This window comes from Pipistrellus kuhlii, unplaced genomic scaffold (assembly GCF_014108245.1).
Source record: "Pipistrellus kuhlii isolate mPipKuh1 unplaced genomic scaffold, mPipKuh1.p scaffold_m20_p_3, whole genome shotgun sequence".
In the NCBI taxonomy this organism is placed as follows: Eukaryota; Metazoa; Chordata; class Mammalia; order Chiroptera; family Vespertilionidae; genus Pipistrellus; species Pipistrellus kuhlii.
The window spans coordinates 159,978,828-160,001,853 of NW_023425529.1; the positions used below are offsets into that span (position 1 = coordinate 159,978,828).

The window sequence follows — 23,026 nt, forward strand, 5'->3', positions numbered from 1 at the left end:
TCTAAGTGCGGGGCCCTGTCCCTCTGGGGGCTGCGGACCCATCCCCACCGCAAGCAATGCCTGCACAGCCTCGGCACGCACTGTGCTTAACCTCCGGGACCAGGAAGATACCCGTGCCCTATTTTCTTTTCTTTTTTTAATTTTTGTGAGTTTATTTGAGCCAAACTGTCGACATACGCCAGGAAGCAGAACCTCAACGAATTGAGTTAATGCTTCCCTTATTTTCTTTTTAATTACAAATTGCAGGGCTTGCTCCTGGTTTTGCTCTGGCACGGCACGGGGCCAGCTGCCTTCACACAGGTGCGCACAGCCACCCGGCCCCGAGTCCTGCTCTGCCTCCCGGTCCTTCGCTCCTGTCCCGCTGCCTGGATGCAGCCACTCGTCAATCCTCTTGACCACTCGTCACTTCCTAGGGGGTTTCTGACCCCCTTCCAGGTTACCTTTACATTTCTTGTCAGTCCCATCACCTCCCCCACCACACACACACACACACTTCCGGCCCCTCACACTCCCTCTGAGCTCTGGCTCCTCCACTCAGCACAATCGCAGGCCCACACCTTGTTCTGCAGTTAATATTTATCTCTCTACCAGGAGGGAGGACTGGATCATGAGGCTTTACTTGCCCCTATGTATTTGGTGCTAATAAATGTGCTGAGTTAGTGAAGCCACAAATTTACCACCCCAGTGGTCTGATTTTCAAAATGGTAGAAGCCTCATTCATGCCAGAAGCTCCATTTACACCCTGCACTCAGCATTTTGGCATCTTGACTCCCTACCTTTACTCCGAACCGCAGACCGAGGAGAAGAGCGGGGTGGGGTGTGTTAAACCCACAAAGAACTGGCATTTCATCATATCGGAATACTTTTATTTCCCCGTGTCTAATCATCAGAAAGCCTACATCAAAGTTACAACTAAACTACAGAACAGCCATCATTCAGATGCATCGATAATCCAACTAATGACAGCCCTGCAGCTAAGGATGTAAAGAAGGAGCCACATGGAGACGGGTTGTTTTCAGATGCAGGGACAGAACAGCGGAGAGCAGGCCTGGGGGCAGTGCCAAGGACAAGCTACTCAACCACCTGTGAGTCAGTCTTCTCTTCTGTGAAATGGGACAGATGACAGCACCTTGCAGAGTTGTGGCGATTATTAAATACACATATAATATATGTTAAACGACAACAACAAAAAACATTAGAAGACCTGTGAAAGGTGCAGATCTCAAGTGAGCGGCAAGCCCAGTGACCCCTTTTTTGGAGTTGGTCTCCGGGGGCCAAGTCTCCTCAGTGTCGGTGTCCCCAGTTTTCACAGCCAGCCCCTTCTTTTCCCCTTCTCGCGTTCACTGTGTGGGAGGTGGTACACTGACTCCAGGAAGCACGATTCCTACATTTGAAACAAGGCCTCCTCCCAAAGCCGGCCCAGGCCCTGGGATTAATCAGCCCCCCTTCTGCCGCTGGATGCCACACCCTGGATGGGGGGACGAAACCCCACACTGGACCCACGCTCTCCGGGCACCCACGCTCCCCGGAGGAGCTTAGCAGAGGCCTCCTGAATCCACAGGGTCCCTTGGAGAGCTAACTATATTTATTTCTTTTTAAGAGAGAAAGAGAGAGGGATAGAGAGTTAGAAACACCGATGAGAGAGAAACATCTACCGTATCAGCTGCCTCCTGCACACCCCCTACTGGAGATGTGCCCACAACCAAGGCACATGCCCTTGACCGGAATCGAACCCGGGGCCTTTCAGTCTGCAGGCCGAAGCTCTATCCACTGAGCCAAACCGGTTTTGGCTAACTATACTTCTAGAGGGTCTCTAACAGCTTCTCTCCCCGGCTGGAATCGGAACCCGTTTCTGAGGAAGTTCTGAACTCCGCCGGCAGTTTTTCCGTTTGGGCTACCGAGCCCGGCTGCTGACTCCTGGGGGAACAGAACCAGAGGTCCACGGCCCTGACAGGGGACAGAGTGCCATCTTCGTCCTCAACATCCGCTGAGATGGAGCATTTCCTTCTCTTACACACGCCGGCAACAAACCAGAAATGATATGGAGGAACCATCCCTGTGGTGTTGCCACCTGTATAATCACAGAGGCTTTCGGTTTCGCATCACAGCTGCCACTGTGCCGTCAAGTGTTTATGCAGATCGCCACTTACTTGAACATCGTGACAGCTAGCGGACCTGCCCTTTGTCAAGGAAGCCTGCTTTCCCGATAAAACTTTGTGTTCCAGGGCACGCACTTAAAGAGAGCGTTCAGAGGAAGATCGTGAGCTCATGCAACTCGGGCACAAAAGGATCCTTGACACACAAAAAATGAAGACCCCTTGGTTTCTGGGTCTTTGGAACACGGATTAAAGGCATGATGCTTACACACATGTATTTGTATGAGCTTAATGTCCTTTTCCAATTAACAACTGTTTTCTGCCAAATGGACAAGGTCCAGCCCCAGTCATTCTGACCCAGGCCGGAAGACACTGCCATGTTAGGGGGCAGGCTGGTGGTTCTGCCTGTGGGCTGCTGACTTCTGTCTTCCTGTGCCTGCGCCGGAGAGAACCACCTGCTCAGGAAGACACCCACGTCCTGGGAGAAGGGCCCAGCATGGACCTACACCTGCCAGCTGTCCTCTCCTTCGCCCGGAGCCAGGGCTCCCTGCCTCTCCCAAAAAGCCCGAGTGCATCCTCCAACCACCTGATGGCGGAGGCGGGAGGGAGGGACCAGGCCGGGGCAGGTTGTTTTGCAGGAGCTGGAGGTGGCGTTCTGCCCTGCAGGATCCTGAAGGTGAAAGTGAATGGCCAGTTTACAGCCACCAGGCCCTCCATCCCGGCTGCTGGGAGGGGCCCACCTGCTGACAAGCAGCACGTCCTCTGGAATCCGTCACCCGCACATCAAAATCCCTTCCTTTGGTGCAGCCGTCGCAGGCCAGCCCTAAGCCTGGTCATCTCATTATACGTTCCGTGTCAAATTTCACTGCAGGCCAGCAGACAGAAACCGAACGGTCTTCACCCATCTCTTCATGGACCCCCTCAGGGAGAGGATGATCAAGTGCTAGTGACAGAGAAATGAAAGAAATGCCGCCCCCGTCATCACCACAGAGCCGGGATTTCCTCTCAGGCCCTGATCTGAGGCAGAGCAACCCAGGCACCCTGAGGTTTCCGACCGCTCACAGTGTTATCGGCGCCCACCCACTGGATCTCACCAGAGAGATCAAGGGAGGGAACGTGGCATTCCCCGGGAGGAATTTTCCAAGTCGGTGACATAGCTCCCTGAGGACAAAAAGGCCACTGTGCTCACGCCTATGCCTAAAATAGCTTTCCTTTCCAGATAAACATGTCTGATTTGCCTTGAGAAATACTAAAGGAGTAAGTAATGATAAAACCCCAAGAGAAACCACAATAACTACTGGCAAAGGAAGCAGGAACCGGAGTCCCATAAGCTGGCCCGAAAAGAGAGTAAGTAAAAGTTGCTGTTGAAATCGCATCACCTGTCGCCCACCCACTCACCGCGACAGGAGAAACGGAGGCACCGAAAGGGCCCACAGATGATGCCGGTGATGCCCGGAGCCAGGACGGTCCCAGGTACCAGGGAGTCTGTGGCCGAACTACCCACTAACGAGCCCAACTCTAGAGATGGGCGACCTGCCTTCCAATCCCCACTGTGTCACCTTAGGCAAGTCACGAAATCTCTGTCCCTCCGTTTCTCCTCGCCAGAGGGTGGTTGTGAAACAGATCTCATGTAGACAGGTCAACTGCCTAGAACTGTGCCCAGCAGGGGTTATGCCCTACACACGTTTGTTTAAATTGTGTGTCAGATTTCGTGCAAACCTACGGAGAAACTCTGCCATCCCAGGACCACCGTGGCGACGTGTGTCCTCATCGGCACATTTACAAACTATCTCCTAGGACCTGTTGGTCACTTTACAGCTGACCGAACTCCTGCCGCTTCCTTATTTTTACAAGGCTTACTTCCCAAGGATGCCCTTCTCCCCGATTTCGGGGGCACTTGATCGCGTGGCCGCCGTACACGGTGCCAGGAGAACGGGGAAACGGGCCAGGCCAGCGCAGGCCCAGGAAGACAGAAGTCGGCAGCCACAATAACCCCAATCGGCTGCTGGACAAGTGAGCACAAAGTATCCATCCGCTCGTCTTCTCTGCTATTCTGTCCCCGCCCTCTGGACAAAGGACAACCAGCTTTTCACCCTGAGCATCGTAGCATTTTTGTTGAAAGGATTTTAAATAACTGAATGGGTGGTACAGCCATCAGAAAGCATGTTACAACACCGGCTGCATGTTCTAAACATGGAGGGAGTCCTTTTTAAAAATACTGGTGCCTGGTCTCCCCCACCCCCACCCCAGAGCACATGAATCAGGATCTGACAAGAGCGTGGGTACCAGAATCATTTTAAAAAAATGTATATTTTATTTACTTTTTACAGAGAGGAAGGGAGAGGGATAGAGAGATAGAAACATCGATCAGCTGCCTCCTGCACACACACACACACACACACCCACTGGGGAGGTGCCTGTAACCAAGGTACATGCCCTTGACCAGAATCGAACCTGGGACCTTTCAGTCCACAGGCCAACGCTCTATCCACTGAGCCAAACCGGTTCCGGAATCATTTTTAAATCTCCCCGGTGACTAGTGTGTGCGCAGCCAGAGGTGACGACCACCACCTTGTGCAGTGAAAGTGGGAGATAAAAAGGCAGCTTTGCGATGGGAGCATCGGAATGCTTATTTAGATCCAATAGAAAAGTAAGGTTTCCCAGGAAAGGTAACTGCAACCTCTGCCAGGAGGAACACCCTGCCCGCTAGGAATGCCCGCTGGACCCTGTGCCCACAGGAGGGAAGAAGAAAACTCAGAGCCGGGAACAAACAGAAACGCCAGGGCACACACAGCAGCGGGACCACCAGCATGTAGGGAATTTTTAATTCCCTTCAGGGAGTTTTTAAAAATAACCCAAGATCCTTTCCCCAATGCTCTCAACTGCCAACCACAACATTATAAATACTACCTTCAAGATTGCTTCAGTTTTATTTTGTACAGTTTGATGACCATTGCCTAAAGTTCATGGGCAAGGTCTAGAACATTCCATCCGCCTGGATGTATGCTAGTGAACCTGGTTAGAAAAAGGCGCAGGGAAACCACTACCTCCAGAAGTGTTCACAAGGAACAGATGTTTAAAGCTTTTCTGAGCAATAAGAAAAAAAAGTGAGTCTTCAGGATGACAAAAGGAGTTGCTGCCTGGGGCTGGGGCCGGTCCCGAGCAGGTGCAAACTCTGCCAGAACATGAAAACGGAGGAGGCAGTGGGGCCAGGGCACTTCATCTGAGAACCTACTGTTCACCAGAGGAGCAGGTAAACCAGCGGTGAGTCTGCCACCACCCTGATACCTGTGTGTGACGGTTAATTTACGAGTAGACTCGACCAGGCCATGGCGCCCAATTGTGTGGTCCAACTGGTCCAGACGTTGCCATGGAGATATTTTCTAGACGGATTAACGTCTGCAATCAACTGACTTTAAGGAGAGCAGATTACCCTCTGTGATGTGGGTGGGTCCCATCCAAACTGATGAAGACTTTAAGAAGAGAGAGAAGATTTCCTGGAGAAAAAGGAATTCTGCCCGCAGGCCACAACCTGAGCCATAAAAGATCACACTTAAATTCCAGCCTGCTGCCTCCAGATCTCAGACTTGCCAGCGCCCACAATCATGTGAGCCAACCTCACCTCCACCCCCCTTTCCCGACAAACACACTTGGAGCTGCTCACTGGTTTCTCTGGGAAATGTCCCTTTGGGAGCATGGCTGCTGTGCAAGCCAGACCCTCCAGAGGGTGGGACTGTCTCGGCAGCCCGTCTTCCCTCTGGCTTCTCCACCTCCAGACCTCCGGTTCCCTCCAGAAAGAGAAAATGCCCTGCAGCCCCTCCCCACAGCCGCCTGGGGCATGGTCGCCCACCACATACCCTGTGGGCATTCCGCGGTGCCCCACAGCTGGGCCCCTCCCCGGACCCCATGCCTCTCAGCCAAACTGGCCGCCAGCTCCCTGGGAACGAGGGGAAGTGACCAGGAAGGGGCTTTTCAGCAACCGCAAGTACCACTTTGACCCCAACTGGTTACTTCTTCATAAAGGACCCCTTGTCTGCCCTCACTAGCCTGCCAGTTCTCTTTCAAAGTGAAGAGCCAATAATTAAAATTTTATACCACGTAATTCTGGGCACCTCCTAGCTGGCTTCAAAATAAAGTGTGAACTTCACAAAAGTACACAGGTCCTCTCCTGCTGGGTTCTCGGCAGCTAAACGGGAACCACAGGAATGATGATTTCTGAAACACGTATCTAGGGACATCTTTTGGTGGGGTGCGGTGGGGTGGGTACCGTACAGGGAGATGGGGAATGGGACAAGGTATACATTTGGATTTTTTTCTTGGGTTTCAAGTTACCTCCTTTTTTCTCTATCTTTTATTCTTTTTTGTTCTATAAAAAATAAATTTAATTTAAAGAGGAAAAAGAGCCAAAACCGGTTTGGCTGAATGGATGGAGCGTCGGCCTGTGGAGAGTCCCAGGTTCGATTCTGGTCAAAAGCATGTGCCTTGGTTGCGGGCACATCCCCAGTAGGGAGTGTGCAAGAGACAGCTAATCGATGATTCTCTCTCATCGATGTTTCTAACTCTCTATTCTTCTCTCTTCCTCTCTGTAAAAAAATCAATAAAATATATTTTTTAAATATAAAGAAATAAAATAAAGAGGAAAAAGAGTCTTTCACTGCAGATTTAAATTATGTAACAGGAAAAAAAAGGGAGGGGAGGGGGAGGAGTTCTAAAGTCTCCTACCATCTGCAGTGGGTTGAGCGGTGTGGCCCCAAAGATGCATCCTGGCCCCCATCCCCAGAAACTGAATGGGGCCTTATTTGGAAATAGGGCTGTTGCAGGAGTAATCAAGTTAAGATGAGGTCGCTGGAGTACAACCTAGTCCAATGTAACTGGTGTCCTTATGGTAAGAAGAGGGACACAGAGGCAGACACACACAAGGGATGACGATATGAGGACAGAGGCAGAGACAGGAGTGATGTCTCGACACATCGGGAACAGGAGTAACCAGCAGATGCTCGGAGAAGAGCCTGGAACAGATTTCCTTCAAGAGCTTCAGAGAGAGGAGCCTGGCCCGTTGACACCGTGACTTCAGACTCCTTCCTCCAGAGCAATGTCTACTGTGTGAGCCCCCAGTGTAGGGACTGCCTTATGACAGCCCCAGGAGACTCGGACTCCACGAAGGCATGAAGTGGGCTGCAAGCTGATGGCCTCCTCACTCACCGACACCAACAGTCGTGAATCGAACAAAAACAATGCCCATGCGCAGGGGCCATCCTGCCCGGCGAAACTTCTGCTTCTTTCCCCTCGCCACCTCCTCTTCCCGCTTCCAGCGGAAGAAAAAGCTAGGTACTTATGAACCTCCGTGACCCACCCTGGAGAAGGTGATAAGGATGGCTCAGATGACAGTGAACTTCAATGAAGATGAAGTGTCACATGCCATCTCCTGAGCCACAGTCAGCAAATCTGCTGACTCTCCGAAAGCAAGTCATAAATTACAACGCTCAGTTCACATGGACAGAAATGCCTAAGCCTGCTTCACTGGCTCTAGTTCAACCTGGTGCCTATAAACAAAGACCTTCAGCCCTGGCCGGTGTGGCCCAGTTGGTTAGAGCATCATCCCATTCACTGAAGGGGACTCCTGGTCAGGGCAAATACCCAGGTTGCAGGTTTGATAACTCAGTCAGATGCACGCAAGTGACAACCGACCACTTTCTTTCTTTTCTCCCTCTCTCTCTCTCCCTCCTTCCCTCCCTCCCTTCTTTCCTTCCTCTATCTTTCACTCTCTCTCTCTCTAGTCAATAAAAACATATTCTCCAGTGACCTTCACCCTCTAATTTACACAAGAAGAAACAAATCGTCCAAGTCCAGTTCCTTCTCTTTCTTGAGAAACACCAGATGGAAGAGGTAGTAACCACTGAAAAGATATCAGAGAGAAACTAATGGAGTATCCAGCCAAAGAACGCAGTAGACTGGCTGCATCCCGAGAGGGGGAGCTGTCACAGAGCTCCTGTGGAAAGCACAGGGGTCCGTGACGGAGGTAACCTCAGCGTGGCCAGCCAAGTTCCCTCGGGGGAAGGGGCTCCATCCTCATCAAGAGACCAGGCGCTGATTTGAGATGTAGGCCGTTCTGGCTCTTAAAGTGACAGTAATTATTCTAATAGCTAAGACCTTTACAGCTCTTGCTACTTCCAGGCATTGCACAAGCCTTTACACAGTCAATCACTTAATTCCCACCCACCTGTGGCATTTTCACCCCAGGCCTGATGAAAACGCTGACAGAGGGACACGGCCAGGGACACACAGGCATCGAGGGCCGAGGCAGCACCTGAACCCGGAGCCCAGGGTCCAGAGTCCCTGCTCCTACTGGGAAGCTTCGAGTCCTACCCTAAGACAGGCTGGGATGGGAGGGGCCGGGCTCCAAAAGGGTCTGGGGAAAAACAACAACAATGGGATGATGTCTGTTATGCCTCTGTTATCAGAAAGTAAGCGAACCCGCCGAAACCGGTTTGGCTCAGTGGTAGAGCGTCAGTCTGTGGACTGAAGGGTCCCGGGTTCGATTCCAGTCAAGGGCATGTACATTGGTTGCGGGCACATCCCCGATGGGGGGTGTGCAGGAGGCAGCTGGTCGATGTTTCTCTCCCATTGACGTTTCTAGCTCTCTATCTCTCTCCCTTCTTCTGTAAAAAATCAATAAAATATATTTTTAAGAAAAGAAAAAGAAATAAAGAAAGAGAACCCAAAAAGGCAAGATACACCAAAGACAAAAAGCACGTGTCCTCCGGATAGAACCTGCTCTCACCAGGACAGCTGTCTCCGCCCAGCAAGGCAGGTGGTGTGGGCAGAGCTGCATGAATTGCTCATTGTCCTCACATCCACAGCCTTATCTTGGCCTCACCAGCCTGGGGTGGGAATCACCCATCTCCCAGCAGAAGACCCTGAGACCAGCCTCCTCCCACTGCCCTGGCTAGGGAGCACCCCAATGGGGCACGTGTCACCGCCGCACAGGAAAAACCTCACACAACTCGGAGCCGACAGCCGTCAGCCAGCTGGATAGTAAAGAGTAGGCGTTTAAAAGGAAAAGCATCCCGGTCTACAATATGAATGAATGTTTTGGGTTTTCTTTCTCTGCCAGAGGAAGGCTTGAAATCTCAACACCTATTAGTGAATTACAGCCACAAAGGAGGGGATTAGATAACATTTTAAAGATAAGCTAATAATTAAAATCCAATAATCCGACTTAGTTGCTTACCTGTATAGTTCCTTTGATTTTGCTCTCCATAGTCTGTGACCATGAAAGGGAGTTAAAAAACACAGCTGTACTTCTTGACATCGAGGAGGATGACTCTTAGTTTAGGAAGCCCATAGCTCACACGAGTAATAAAGTGAAAAACAGCATTGAGGGACGTAACTGCAGGGTTAGGAGGCAACTATTTCACTGCAGGCATCCAAACCCAAACCCGTAAAATGAGCCATTTTTCCTTTTACAAATAAGAGAATCCACTCCCAAAACAATTGCTAACTAATAGAATAGCAACATCTAAAGGAGAGAACAATTGTGTCAGAAAAAACAGATTTCTTTTCACATTTTAGGACATATACAATGATTTTTTTATTTTATTTTTTTTACCTAGAGCAGCCTGTGTCATTTCTATTATTTGATCATCTGAAAATTAAACTAAAACCATGCATGTCACAGGAATCACTCAAAAAAAAATTAACTGCATATAAATTAATCCCTTACCTGCGACTCACTGATTGGGCTTTCTGAAATTATTATTACAAAGGTTATAGAATGGTAACTGGAGTTTAATCCTTAAATCTCTTCACTCTTTTCAGTCATGAATTTACTAAGAATAATTCAATAACAAGTAACTGAAAGACATGTTCTTTAACACTCTATAATTAAGAAAAAGAGGCAAATCCAAAGAAAGTACAGTTATATAACAGATTTACCTTTAAAAACAAAAACTCTCACATATCAGAATATTTAATCCAGTCTCCGTGACCTTCAACAGATACACTGCTGTCCTCTGATAATTAATGTTTAGAATGAGACTACCAAAGAAAAATTCAATTAATTGCTAAATTCTCTATTTATTAAAACAGGAAACTAAAACCATTTCAGATTTTTCAAAGCAAGCTTGAACTTGTTTTAAGCTCAAGACTGAACTGCAAATACCATATTTAAAAAAAAAAAAAAACACACGCTTTAAATCTATTAAGGGTTTCTCGAAATATTACATTACCTAGAATAGCCTCTTACCTGAAGTACTCCACTCAATAAGTACACCAGTTATTTCTAACAGCTTTGCTATACAGAATAGTTCTTTTCTTCTCCATAATATAGTCTTCCAAGAAACACACATCAGAAAATAAATGTTTTCTGATGATATTAATTATATCACAAGGGCAGCATATTAAACCCTTTCTGAACAATCCTAAGGAAACAAATGATTTTACATATGTTTACTATGTAAACATATGCCTAGTCCTCTCTTGCTTAACAGATTGGATGAGTCCTAATAAAACTCTGTGAAAAGTACATTATCCTTTGACAGCCCTTATAAAAGCAGGAATGCCTTCTGGGATGACAGGGGACACCTGGTATGAATGTCAAAGGGACTACAGAGCAGGCCTGACAAGCTCAGTGGCCAACAGTAACCCCACAGAAGGGCCTGATCATAAATTCCTAAGGCAGGTAATGATGGGTAGTCAAACCCCAGGCCTGTAGCTTCCTTAGCAAAGGTCAATCTCCATCATAATCCACCCTATCCATTATCTTTATGCATCTAGGATAATATACCTTTGGAATGTCAGGAGTGATTTTCTTTTCCACACCCCTCAGAGGCACCACCACTGACACCAGAGCACAAGACCACAACGCTCTTTGCTGTTGTGTTTCCAAGATCCCATGTCTATTTACAGCAAATGCTAACTATCCTGTACCCACCAAAGGAAAAGAATATGCGTCCCACCACTTTGTTTACCCAACACTAGGTATTTCCCCGCTTTTTCTCCCGCCTACTTAAGCTACCACCATGAGTTTCATTTCTCCTTGGAATGCAAATGCGTAAAGAGAACTGCAAAACTGTCATTCCCCAGAGCATTTTCTTAACCCAGTGGTCGGCAAACTGTGTCACTCGAGCCACATGTGGCTCGCAAGCTGCGGTTTGCCGCTCTGTTGACTAATTAGTTTGCCGACCACTGTCTTAAGCCACTGAGACCTTGCTATTGGTTGTTCAACTAGCTTACTAGCATGCAGTACTTGCCTTCCTGTTCTCCCGCCACGTTCCCTAGCTTGTCGTGCATTCTTCCAATCTGAAAATCAAGTCTTCAGATTTGGCTCAAATAAACTTTTATAACATTTTCCTATAGGACTGGACTTTGATCAACACTGGGACTATTAGATATAATTTTATTAATTTAACAGTTCAAAAACCCTTTTAAATCAATCATATTGAAGTATTTTGTTAGAGCTTAGTTGGTCATCCTATATAATAAAGAGGTAAAATGCAAATTGATCATCACTCCAACACATAAGATGACCACCCCATGTGATCAAAGATGGCTGCCACAAGATGGACAGCAGGGGAGGGCAGTTGGGTGCAACCAGGCCAGCAGGGGAGGGCAGTTGGGGGCAACCAGACCTGCAGGGGCAGGCATTTGGGGGCAACCAGGCCTGCAGGGGAGGGCAGTTAGAGGTGACCAAGCCTGCAGGGAGGGCAGTTAGGGTAAGGTGACCAGACATCCCCCTTTTGGCATGACAGTCCCGATTTTTAACAATTTGTGCCATGTCCCGCAGCATTTTAAAAAAGTCCCAATTTTTTGAAAGAATGCATGACAAGCTAGGGAACTCGGTGGGAGAACAGGAAGGCAAGTACTGTGTGCTAGTAAGCTAGTTAAACAAGTGATGTCATTACAAATCAGCTATTCAGATAATTTAGGTAAGTTATTTATTTATCTCATAAATACATAAATTTTCTTGAATTTAGCAGACAGTACTCATTATTTATATTTTATAATGGCGGCAAAAAGTCTAGCACCGGCCTTGAAAGTGACACTTACAACTTACGTTACAATTAAGTGTTGAGACTTTGAAAGCCATTTTATGTGTGAAATATAATTTAACAAATTCTTATAAAAAATTTCATGACTTTTTAAACAATGACAGCAATCTACTAAAAAAAATCACTCAAATGAGAAATATACCAAAGAATAAAATAATACTATACATAATTTTTATTTATTACATTTGTAAATTGTACTTATGTGAAATTTTTAAAAAATATATTGCAATACTATTTTTGCATTCTATGAAAATTTTTGTTGCTCCATATAGTCCAAATTTTTAATCAAGAACACCCCCAATCCCCCAGTCAATGGTGTCCTGCTTTACCAAAGTTAAAATCTGGTCACCTTAAGTTAGGGGCAACCAGGCCAGCAGGGAAGCAATTAGGTGTCGATCAGGCTGGCAGGGGAGTGGTTAGGGGGTGATCAGGCTGGCAGGCAGAAGCGGTTAGGGGCAATCAGGAAGGCAGGCAGGCGAGAGGTTGGGAGCCAGCAGTCCTGGATTGTGAGAGGGATATCCCAGATTGGAGAGGGTGCAGGCTGGGCTGAGGGACACACACACCATCACTTCCCCATGCACGAATTTCGTGCACTGGGCTTCTAATATTTAAATATATGGTGTACATGAAAGTAGAAATTTTAAATAATTATGAATAGTCAAATTCATAGAGATAGAAAACAGAATGGCACTTACTAGGGGCTAGAGGAAGGGGGAAATGGGGTTAGTGGTTAATGGGTACTGAACTTCAGTTGGAAAGAAGAAAAATTTTGGAGATGATCATGGTGATGTTTGCACAAATGTGCATATACTTAATGCCACCAACTTGCGAGACAGGCGGACCTGCATTACCGCCATTTGTCCACCAACCAGATCTGAAATATCATGGCTGGCATGTACACATAAGGAACCATCTGGCATTGAAATTGGGACGCAAAAGAACTGTTGGCCCAGAAAGGAACTCACTACAGACTGATTCATTTGCCTCTCAGCATAACCATTATGGCTTGTTGCAGTTTAGGTTCTTACAAGGGTATTTCTTGGATCACATGATCTCACACTTCTAGAGGAAATAATGAACAACACCAACAGACCCAAAGAAAGAGAACCAGCGATCAGACTCTCAAACCTCAGAGGGAAAGTAAGGGAGGATGGGGGTAAGGGGAAGAGATCAACCAAAGGACTTGTGTGCATACATATGGGCCTAGCCAGTGGCCATGGACAAGCGGGGAGGGGGGGGGGGGCAGGGGGGAATGGGAGGGGCATATCTAGGGAGGGGTTTGGGATGGGAATGGGGGAATAAGGACAATTATGTGAGACCATAATCAATAAAAAAAAAAAAATGAATGAAATTGTAAAATGTACTTTCTGTGTATTTCACCACAATTTTTAAAATTCCATATGTGTGAGAAAGAGAGAGAACTGCATGTAAAAATAGTACCTACTAAGAACAGCAGAAAACTCAGGCCTGATCACTACCCTGCTCCTCTACCCCACGTTGCAGTAAGCTCAAAGCTACCTCTCACCTATCTAACTCTGTGCATGAATCACCTGGTGATCTGGTTGAAATGCACCTTCTGATTCAGAGGTCTGGGTGGGGTGGGTTCTGTTGCTGCTGCCCGCAGACTTCACTTTTGGACCAAAGGCTGAAAGCCTGGAGCAGTCGGGGACAGCTCTCACCAATTCAAGATGAATACAGCATTAGCACACCTGACTCTGCACCTCACACCTGAGTTTGCCATTTTGGCACTTCACCCCTCTACCGCCTCCTTCCTGGTATTCTGTCTGGTAATAGCCATCAAGTAGCTGCAGGCTGCTCAACCAAGGGAAGCGGAAAGGCTTTGGAAACCTCCACTCTTGAGCTGCTGGGACCTGTGGCCACACAGTAACTAACTGGAGTTAATCAGATTGGAAATTAATTAGGTTTGGAATGTGGCCTTGGCCGCTGCTAAAGAAAAGATGTGCAGTGAAAGGGAACAAGGTCAACCAGCTTTGAAGAGCAGGAACAAAGTCCTCAAACAGTACAGAAAATGTTTATAAAAAGCCCAGGCACAACACAGATGCACACTGCTACCACACAAAGCGCTGGCACAGGAGGGTCACACACCATTCTTACCTACGCACAACGCAAGATCCGCACGGAAGAGCGCCAGTTCTGACATAAACTTAGAAAATATTAAAAACATCCTCCACTCGCCCTAGCTGGTTTGGCTCATCGGATAGAGTGTCAGCCTGTGGACTGAAGGGTCCCAGGTTCGATTCCGGTCAAGGGCACGTGCCCGAGTTGTGGGCTTGATCCCCAGTTGGGGACATGCAGGAGGAAGCTGATCAGTGATTCTCTCTCATCATTGATGTTTCTTCCTCTTCCTTCCTCTCTGATCAATAAAAATATATTAGAAAAAAGAAAAAAAAAAGAAAGAAAGAAAACATTCTCCACTCATTCTGACTTCGTTTCTTAGGACAAACTACCAAGTTAGAAAGGAAACACGGCTTCCTCGGGTCTTGGTTATGGATGTGGGTGTCCCTGAGCCTCCCTAGGCCTCCGTGTCTTCACCACTTTTATTGGGTCAACTAAACCTGCTTCCTGTAACCAAGTCTGCTACAGACCCTTCTAGGAACTCCATCGGAGCTAATACTGAGATTTCACTTCATTCTGCTGGGCAGAATGGCAAGCTACATGTGCACACACACAAGCACACACGTATACTCATAAGCATGAGCGCATGTGCGCGTGCGCACACACACACACACTTTCATTCTCCCCACTGTTAGTGTGCACATTTTACAGATCTTTAGAGAGGCCCAGTATACTCATGCAGCTGCTCAAGGACACACACACACACACACACACACACACACCGCCCTATACTAAGCAGCTCATGTCACTCTCAGTCGTATGAGCAGCCTAGATTTGGAACTGCTGAACAATAAGGGTTTAATGACACTGCAGGGCCTCTAAATTCTACTAGCACAAGGACGAAACTTAGTCAAATACTTTTAAAAGCAATTCCGCCTGACACATGTTAAAAGGCAATTTTTAAGAAAAGGCAAAATCACAACACTCAAATAGATATGAAAATAAATACACTTTAAAGACATTATTTAGTCCAGCTGGAGGGGCTCAGTGGTTGAGCATCAGCCCAGAAACCAAGAGGTCATGTTCGATTCCTGGCGTAGACCACATGCTGGGGTTTTGGGGTTGATCCCCAGTAGGGGGCATGCAGGAGGCAGCCAATTGATGATTCTCATCACTGATGTTTCTCTCTCTCTCTCTCTCTCCCTATCCCTCTCGAGTCACATAACAAACTGGATTAGCTGCTCTGTATACATGAGAATGCACATCTCAGACATGAAAACGGGTATCCAGTGCACATAATTCTACGTGGTAAAGCGCTGTCGGAACAGACATCTTAATACATTAATCTTGTTAGTTATGAGACAGCTCCAAAGTTGGAACTATTTTTAACTTGCCATTTTGGGGCACAGCAATGTTTTTTTCAGGCCACAGGCACACTGTGCACTAAACAGACTGTACCGTCACATCCTGCACACACACACACACACACACACACACACAGATTACGTATCTGAGCACTCTGTCCCGGTTGACTCTCACGTTAGAGTAGATGTCACTGCTGTGAAGGACACAGCGTGGCTTGGTGACTAAGCGCAAACACACAGGGCAGTTTGCCCAGCTCAGCCCCTTCAGGCTTCATGTGAACTTAGCTGAGACCTAGCCTGGCTACGTGCTTGAGTCCTAGACAGGATTAATGAGTCGCAATGGAGAGTTAAACTGTCCTGGCACACAGTAAGGCAGCAGCTACTACTCATGGGCCAGAATCTGTGATAGAGCCTCCTCTTGGGGAGGCTTTGGAGAGGGGAGGGGGGGGGAGGGTTCTGAAGGACTTTGTAAGGCCACAGGCTGCGTGACAGCCAGTCAGCCTATACAAACAGCAGGATAAACATGCCATTAGTGTTATTCTCCATATCTGAGCACTTGCTTTCAGGGAAAGGTAACATTTCAGGTACAACCAGAACAAAATAACTTTTTTTTTTAAATATATTTTTATTGATTTTTTACAGAGAGAGATAGAGAGCTAGAAACATCAATGAGAGAGAAACATCGACCAGCTGCCTCTTGCACACCCCCTACCGGGGATGTGCCCGCAACCAACATACATGCCCCTGACCGGAATCGAACCCGGGACCTTTCAGTCCACAGACCGACGCTCTACCATTGAGCCAAACAGGTTTCAGCCAAAACAACTTCTTAACCGAGGTGTAAATGTTTACCTACCACAAGATAACTCTAGACACCTATGAAGGCTATTATTAATAAAACTTTAAAAAAATAAATAGGGAAATAGTCTAGCAGAATACAAAAATAAACATGAGAGCATTAGCTAACGCAACCTTAGCTAGAACATGGCACAATGCATTCTTTTGATGCAACAAATGTGTTATTTTAAATCCTTCAAGGCCAAATAATCGATTAGATAATGCCATAATTCTAACCTTTTGGCACTATTCGGTGTATTAGCACTAGCATAACACAGAACAGCCTTGAATTGCTATAATGCATTACTTATTTAATTCCACTTAAGTCATGAGTCCTTCAAGAAAATACCTGAGTTGGAAATTTTCCATGGCTTAGAATTTTTACTAAAATTGTAACATTGAGCATTTGGCTCAAGTGCACCTCTAGGTTTTCAGAAGATAAAAACAAAAAAAATAATAATATTAACTGGTAGCAATTTTCCCATGCTTTCCATGTTTCCCAGAAGTATATACATTTTGTTTGTTTGAGGAGAGAGAAAGGTCATAACAAGACTAAAATAAGACGAAGAGCAGACCTCAAATACAGGCTCCTGAGCATCCAGTGCAACCTGACTGAGCTAACTGCGTGACCTCTCTGGGCCTTAGCTTCCTGGTCTGCAAAAATGCCAGCCACACAAAGTAGTTACAAGTTATAAGTGAGGCTAGCCCTGGCCGGGTGGCTCAGTTGGTTGGAGCATTATCCTGTACCCCAGAAAGGTTGTGGGTTCCATTCCCGGTGAGGACACATACCTAAGTTTCAGGTTCAATCCCTGGTCAGGGAACGTATGGGAGGTAAATGATCTCTCTCTCTCTCTCTCTCTCTCTCTCTCTCTCTCTCTCTCTCTCTCTCTCTCTCTCTCTCTCTCTCTCTCTCAAAAATAAAGGCCTAGGCCCAGAAGTATGATATTTGGTCCCCAGGAAGCCTATAGAAATCCCTGTTACTAATACAAGCAGTAGTCTCCAGGAAGGGCTGTCCATTAGCAACCTGGAAACCTTTTATTAGAAAACACTTCCCAAGCAAGTTTTCCATAGGAACTCTGCCCTCCCTGGTTTCTAGCAGACTGTAGTAAGGGAGAATTTCAAAGCACAGATGCCCCTAAATTAAATCAGTGTACATGACAGCAACAGAAAGAAAGGCAGCAGGGAAGGGTGGCTGAGTCACCAGGCCTGGCTTGGCCCCTGTTCTGTCACCAACTAGCCATCCACTAGCCACTGGGTGTTGGACAAATAACTTCTTATATCTGTCCCCTCATCTGAGAGAGGAAGAGGCTGAGAAAAGTGTCCTTTAAATCCTGTTCTAGTTGTAAAGGTTATGCCAGACTCTACAGTTTCCATTCCTGCCCTGTGACATGGTGACCTACAGTGGACATGCCAAATTCAACGACTACTGCTGGGTTGGGAAATTAAGAATCTTCGATAACTCCAAAGCTGAACAATGGCTTTTACGATGGTCAGAATGGTCTCCTCTTAGCTGCAAACAACACCAACCAGAGTTTGATTGACTTTTACAGAAAGATGAAGGAAGAAGGAGGAAGAGAAACGTCGATGTGAGAACAAGACACTGATTGGCTGCCTTCTGCATGCCCTGTACAGGAGTTTGAGCCTGCAACCTGGGCATGTGCCCTGATGGGGAATCAAATCAGCCAATGTTCAATGTACAGGATGATGCTTCACCAACTGAGCCACACTGGCCAGGGCCTGATTGCCTCTTTTAAAATCCAGATTGAGATCTTCCTGATTTTTACATACTAAATGAGTTTTTATGGAAACCTGGACATTTTCATACTATGTTCTGAGACTCTGGGTCGTACATAAGCCTTACATTTTAGCTGTCTCCCTCTGGTACAACCTCATTGGGGGTACGGGGGTTGTGGCAGGCATAGTTGGAGGCACAAGTCCAAGCTCCCCACATGGCTTCCACCAGCACCTCTAAGTGGGAGGGCTCATTACCACCTGGTGGGGATGGAGCTCGAGTCCCTAACTCAGCCTCCTCTGACGCCACCTGAATGTCTGGGGTGAATGAAGCAGAAGGAAAAATGCAAGGAGCTCGCCTCACTGCGCCATTCCTTGGATCTCAAGGCCCCTGGCCAGTCTGCCTTCTTCTCTCCACTTTCCAGAGTCTTCTTATGTTTGTTTTGTATATAACTTTTCAAAAAACTTTAGCTTCAATTAGTGGAAAGAGTAGGGAAAAGTACATCGGATCCATCTTCCCAGAAGTAGATGTCCTGATGTGTGATTCTTCATGTCTACATAGATTCCCCCCTCCGCCCCCCACAGGAAAACAAATCCATTCTATGTATTTTCAGTAAGTGTAAATCCTCAGTAAGTGTACACCATTACCCGGATCCTGTGTCCAGTAGCCTTAGCAGGAAATTTAGCACGAATTTAGCTTCGGAATTTAGCACAAATCATGCCACTGTTTCCATGAACACGAGTTACCTTTCTCCAGATGGCTCTGGTTTTGTTTGGTTTTCCACCAGGAGCCACTGTGTTGTTCTTTGCTTTGTACACATAAGCACATCTCTTGCCTAGACAGAATTCTGTCTCATCTCGAGCATAAACACCTTCAATTTTAAGAAGAGCTGTGTGCTCCTTCTGGTTCCGGAGACCCTGGTTCTGGTCAGCAACAATGGCCTTGGCCCACAGCCTTCCAGACATATTTGTCCTTACAGCAGTCCTGTTCCCAGCAGGCCCCTCAAGTTCAGCAGCAGCGCTTCCACTCACCTTCTAGATCACATGTGTCAAACACAAGGCCCGCGGGCCAAATCCGTCCCGCCAGGCCTTGCAATGTGGCCCGCACCGCGCTGTCATCACTGCACTCCGCTGTGTTTCCATCACAATGACAGTTTATGACTGTTCAGTAAACCATTCGGCCCGCGATTTAGGCTGGATTTTAGATTTTGGCCCCTTCTCTGATTGAGTTCGACACCCCTATTCTAGATAGATGTTTAATGATATCAAAGTAAAAAACGATGAGTTCCTCGAGAGTTTTGTGAAGACAAGACACATTATAATTAACACCACAGACCAGTATTTCCTTACCATGTACACAATGGCCTCATTTTAGCTGTTACAGAGCTCACGACAATATTTTTTTTTAAATATATATTTTATTGATTTTTTTACAGAGAGGAAGGGAGAGAGACAGAGAGCTAGAAACATCATCGACCAGCTGCCTCTTGCACACCCCCTACCGGGGATGTGCCCACAACCAATGTACATGCCCTTGACCGGAATCGAACCTGGGACCTTTCAGTCCACAGACCGACGCTCTACCACTGAGCCAAACCGGCTTCGGCGCTCACGACAATATTTTTAAGCTGGTGCCGAGACCGGTTTGGCTCACTGGATAGAGCGTCGGCTTGGGGACTGAAGGGTCCCGAGTTCGATTCCAGTCAGGGGCATGTACCTTGGTTGCGGGCATATCCCCAGTGGGGGGTGTGCAAGAGGCAGCTGATCGATGACTCTCTCTCATCGATGTTTCTGACTCTCTGTCTCTCTCCCTTCCTCTCTGTACAAAATCAATAAAAATATATATTTAAAAAAAAATATATATATATATATATATATTTTTTTTAAGCTGGTTTTATCATTCCGAGTCAATACATTACGAAAAGAAAGCCATGCATTTCAGCTTCCCCCAATGTTTCCTATTGCTTTCAACAATTTCACTCAGCAAAAGCTTAGCTTTAAAAAGATACTGTAGCGTAAAGTGGTAGATTCTACAGAGAGCATAAAAATGAATAAAACCCAATCTTCTCTCTGGGAGTTTGTAAGTCAGAGATAAAACAAACAGGAAACAAAAAGAGATAACGGGCAGAACACCATGAAGAACACCAGCTCACATTGTAGCACAGTCTGGAGGAAGGAGGAATTCTCCCTCCGCTACAGTGACCGAGGGAGCATTCCTCCTTCACAAAGCAAGACCTTGAAAGATGAGATAAGAGTCAAACTGGAGATTGCCAGGGGAGGGGATATTCCCAGGGAGAGAGACCGTTAGGTGAAGTGAGATCAGAAGGAAGACCGGCTATATGATGAATTACAAATGCAGGCATACCTCAGAGATGTTGCAGATTTGGTATCAGACTATCGCAATAAAGTGAATGCTGCAATAAAGTGAGTCACGCTCACTTTTTTGGTTTTTCCCATGAATAAAAATTATGTGTACACTATACAGCAGTCTGTTCAGTGAACAGTAACACTATGTCTAAAGAAAAATCACAATGGGCCCTAGCCAGTTTGGCTCAGTGGATAGAGCATGTGGTTCAATTCCAGTCAAGGGCACATGCCCATGTTGCGAGCTTGATCCCCAGTAGGGGGCATGCAGGAGGCAGCCAATCAATGATTCTCTCTCATCATTGATGTTTCAATCTCTCTCCCCCTCTCCCTTCCTCTCTTAAATCCATAAAAATATTAAACGGGGGGAAAACAAACAAACAAAAAAACCTCTCTTTAAAAAAATAAAATAAAACAAAACCACAATAGACATAGCTTAATTAAACTATACTTTACTGGTAAAAAACAAAAAAAAACAACAACAACAACAACAACAAACGCTAACAATCATCTGAGCCTTCAGTGAAGTGTAATCTTTTTTCTGGTACAGGGTCTTGCCTCAATGGTGATGAAAATACAATGTTTGCAAAGTACTATAAAGTGAAATGGGATAAAAGGAGGAACGCCTCTAGTGCCCTTGGGTAAGTCCTAAGGCACCTGTCTCGGCTATGGGAGTAGAGGAGGAAAGATAATCCAGGCTGGGAGGGGCTTTGAGGGGAACATTCGCTGGATCCAGAGGCCCAACAGAAACACCCCTCAGCAGTGTACAGCAGAGCCAGGAGTCTGGGTCAGTCGGGGTAAAAAGAATACCAGAACCTGCCTAGGCCAATGGCACAGGATGGTGGGACCATGAAAACCTGTCATCACAGTGATGGAGCCATTATTCTAAGAACAAGCAGTTGTTTAAATGTGTGTGAGAGTGTGTGTGTGCGTGTGTGTGTGTGTGTGTGTGTGCATGTGTGTGTGTGTGTGCATGTGTGTAAAATGTCTTTCTTGCTGAAGGGAAGTTATATGAAGTCTCAATGAAGCAAGAGGGGGACAAGTTCAACTTGGAATCAGAGAGTTTCTATTTCCCCTGCAAACTTCAAAGTAACAAAGCATGCCATTATCTTCCAGAGACATTAAATGTGATCTGGGTATTATTAGTTACTGAAGATGACTGACCTTAATTTGTTAAATTCTCCTGAATCAACACCTCACTGGTGAGCCTAACATACCTCTTCCCACCCGCAGAATTCCTGGCGCCCCCTCCAGGAGGACTCCTGGGGACCTCCCAGCGAGTGCAGTAGCTCACAGGCGTCCTTTGTCCTCAGCAATCTCTCAGTATAATGGCACTTTGTCTGCCTTGCTGAACCCAGCAGTCGAATCTCTTCCACCTATCTTAATATCCACATTCATATTCAGGCCACTGCTTTTGATAAAAAATTAAAAATTAAAAAAAAAACACACACAGAGAGAAGAATTCTGCAAAGAAGGACTTGTACTAAAAGACACCCTTCAGTAAAAATGTGGGGCCACCTTTAAGGACATGGACCCACCTACAAAGACACGGACTCCCCTACACAGTTATGGACACTCCTACAACACAGGCTTTGCATGTTTAGCTTCCAGATCCCAAACCTCAACTAAGACTTATTTCCAAGAATTTTTGTCAGAAGCTCATGCTGATCTTAAATTCAGGTCCTCACCCTCACCCCAGTCTTGCTCATATCAGACACACACAGGAGAAACTTGAATGCTACTTGAGTTTACCTGAATCATGAGTCCCTCAATCACTGAACATTGAATGCTTGAGAGCTTCTGTAACTATAGAAGACTTTTAGAGAAGTGTTTCCGCTTTGGATGACCTAAACCAGGGGTCAGCAAACTGGTTTGGCAAAGGGCAGATAGTTTTGTCTTTCTGTGCTACATAGTCTCTGTTAAAACAAGACAGCTCCACTTCTGCAATGGGAAAGCAGCCACAGACAGTATGTAAATGCTGGGCACAGCTGTGTGTTGATAAAACTTTATTTATAATGACTGGTGAGGGGCCAGGTCATTCCTCTGATCTGAAAAAGGGAATGTAACCCATCAGATGTTCTCCTGTCACACAAATACTGATTGTCAGGCTGAGAATTGCCTTATCAGGACCTCATAAACCACTCAGCAGCTGCACTAATCTAATAAGGGATAAGTCCTCCACCCTGGCTCCACGTTTGCTTTAGGCTGTCTACCCAAAGCTTTTTAAAATATGCAATCCTCGCAGGCCATTCCCAAGGATCAATGGTCAGTAACGCTGGGGTCCCCGTCATAGAGAGCTTGGCTCTGGGCTCATTCACAACACTGCCACCTTTCCAACCTGAACTAGCATCCCTTTAGAAATGGCATCTCTGCCATCCCCTGGACCAGCGGTTGGAAAACTCATTAGTCAACAGAGCCAAATATCAACAGCATGACAATTGACATTTTTTTTGAGAGCCAAATTTTTTAAACTTCAACTTCTTCTAATGCCATTTCTTCCAAATAGACT

At 46.5% G+C, this 23,026-nt stretch overlaps 1 protein-coding gene and 1 pseudogene across 1 annotated transcript in view; both read right to left on the reverse strand.

The window, feature by feature from the left end:
- The window catches only part of RAB20 (RAB20, member RAS oncogene family), a 30,473-nt gene that overhangs the window by 1,192 nt on the left and 6,255 nt on the right, over positions 1 to 23,026 (reverse strand). The window lies entirely within an intron of this gene.
- On the reverse strand, positions 18,736 to 19,189 carry LOC118729961 (annotated as a pseudogene).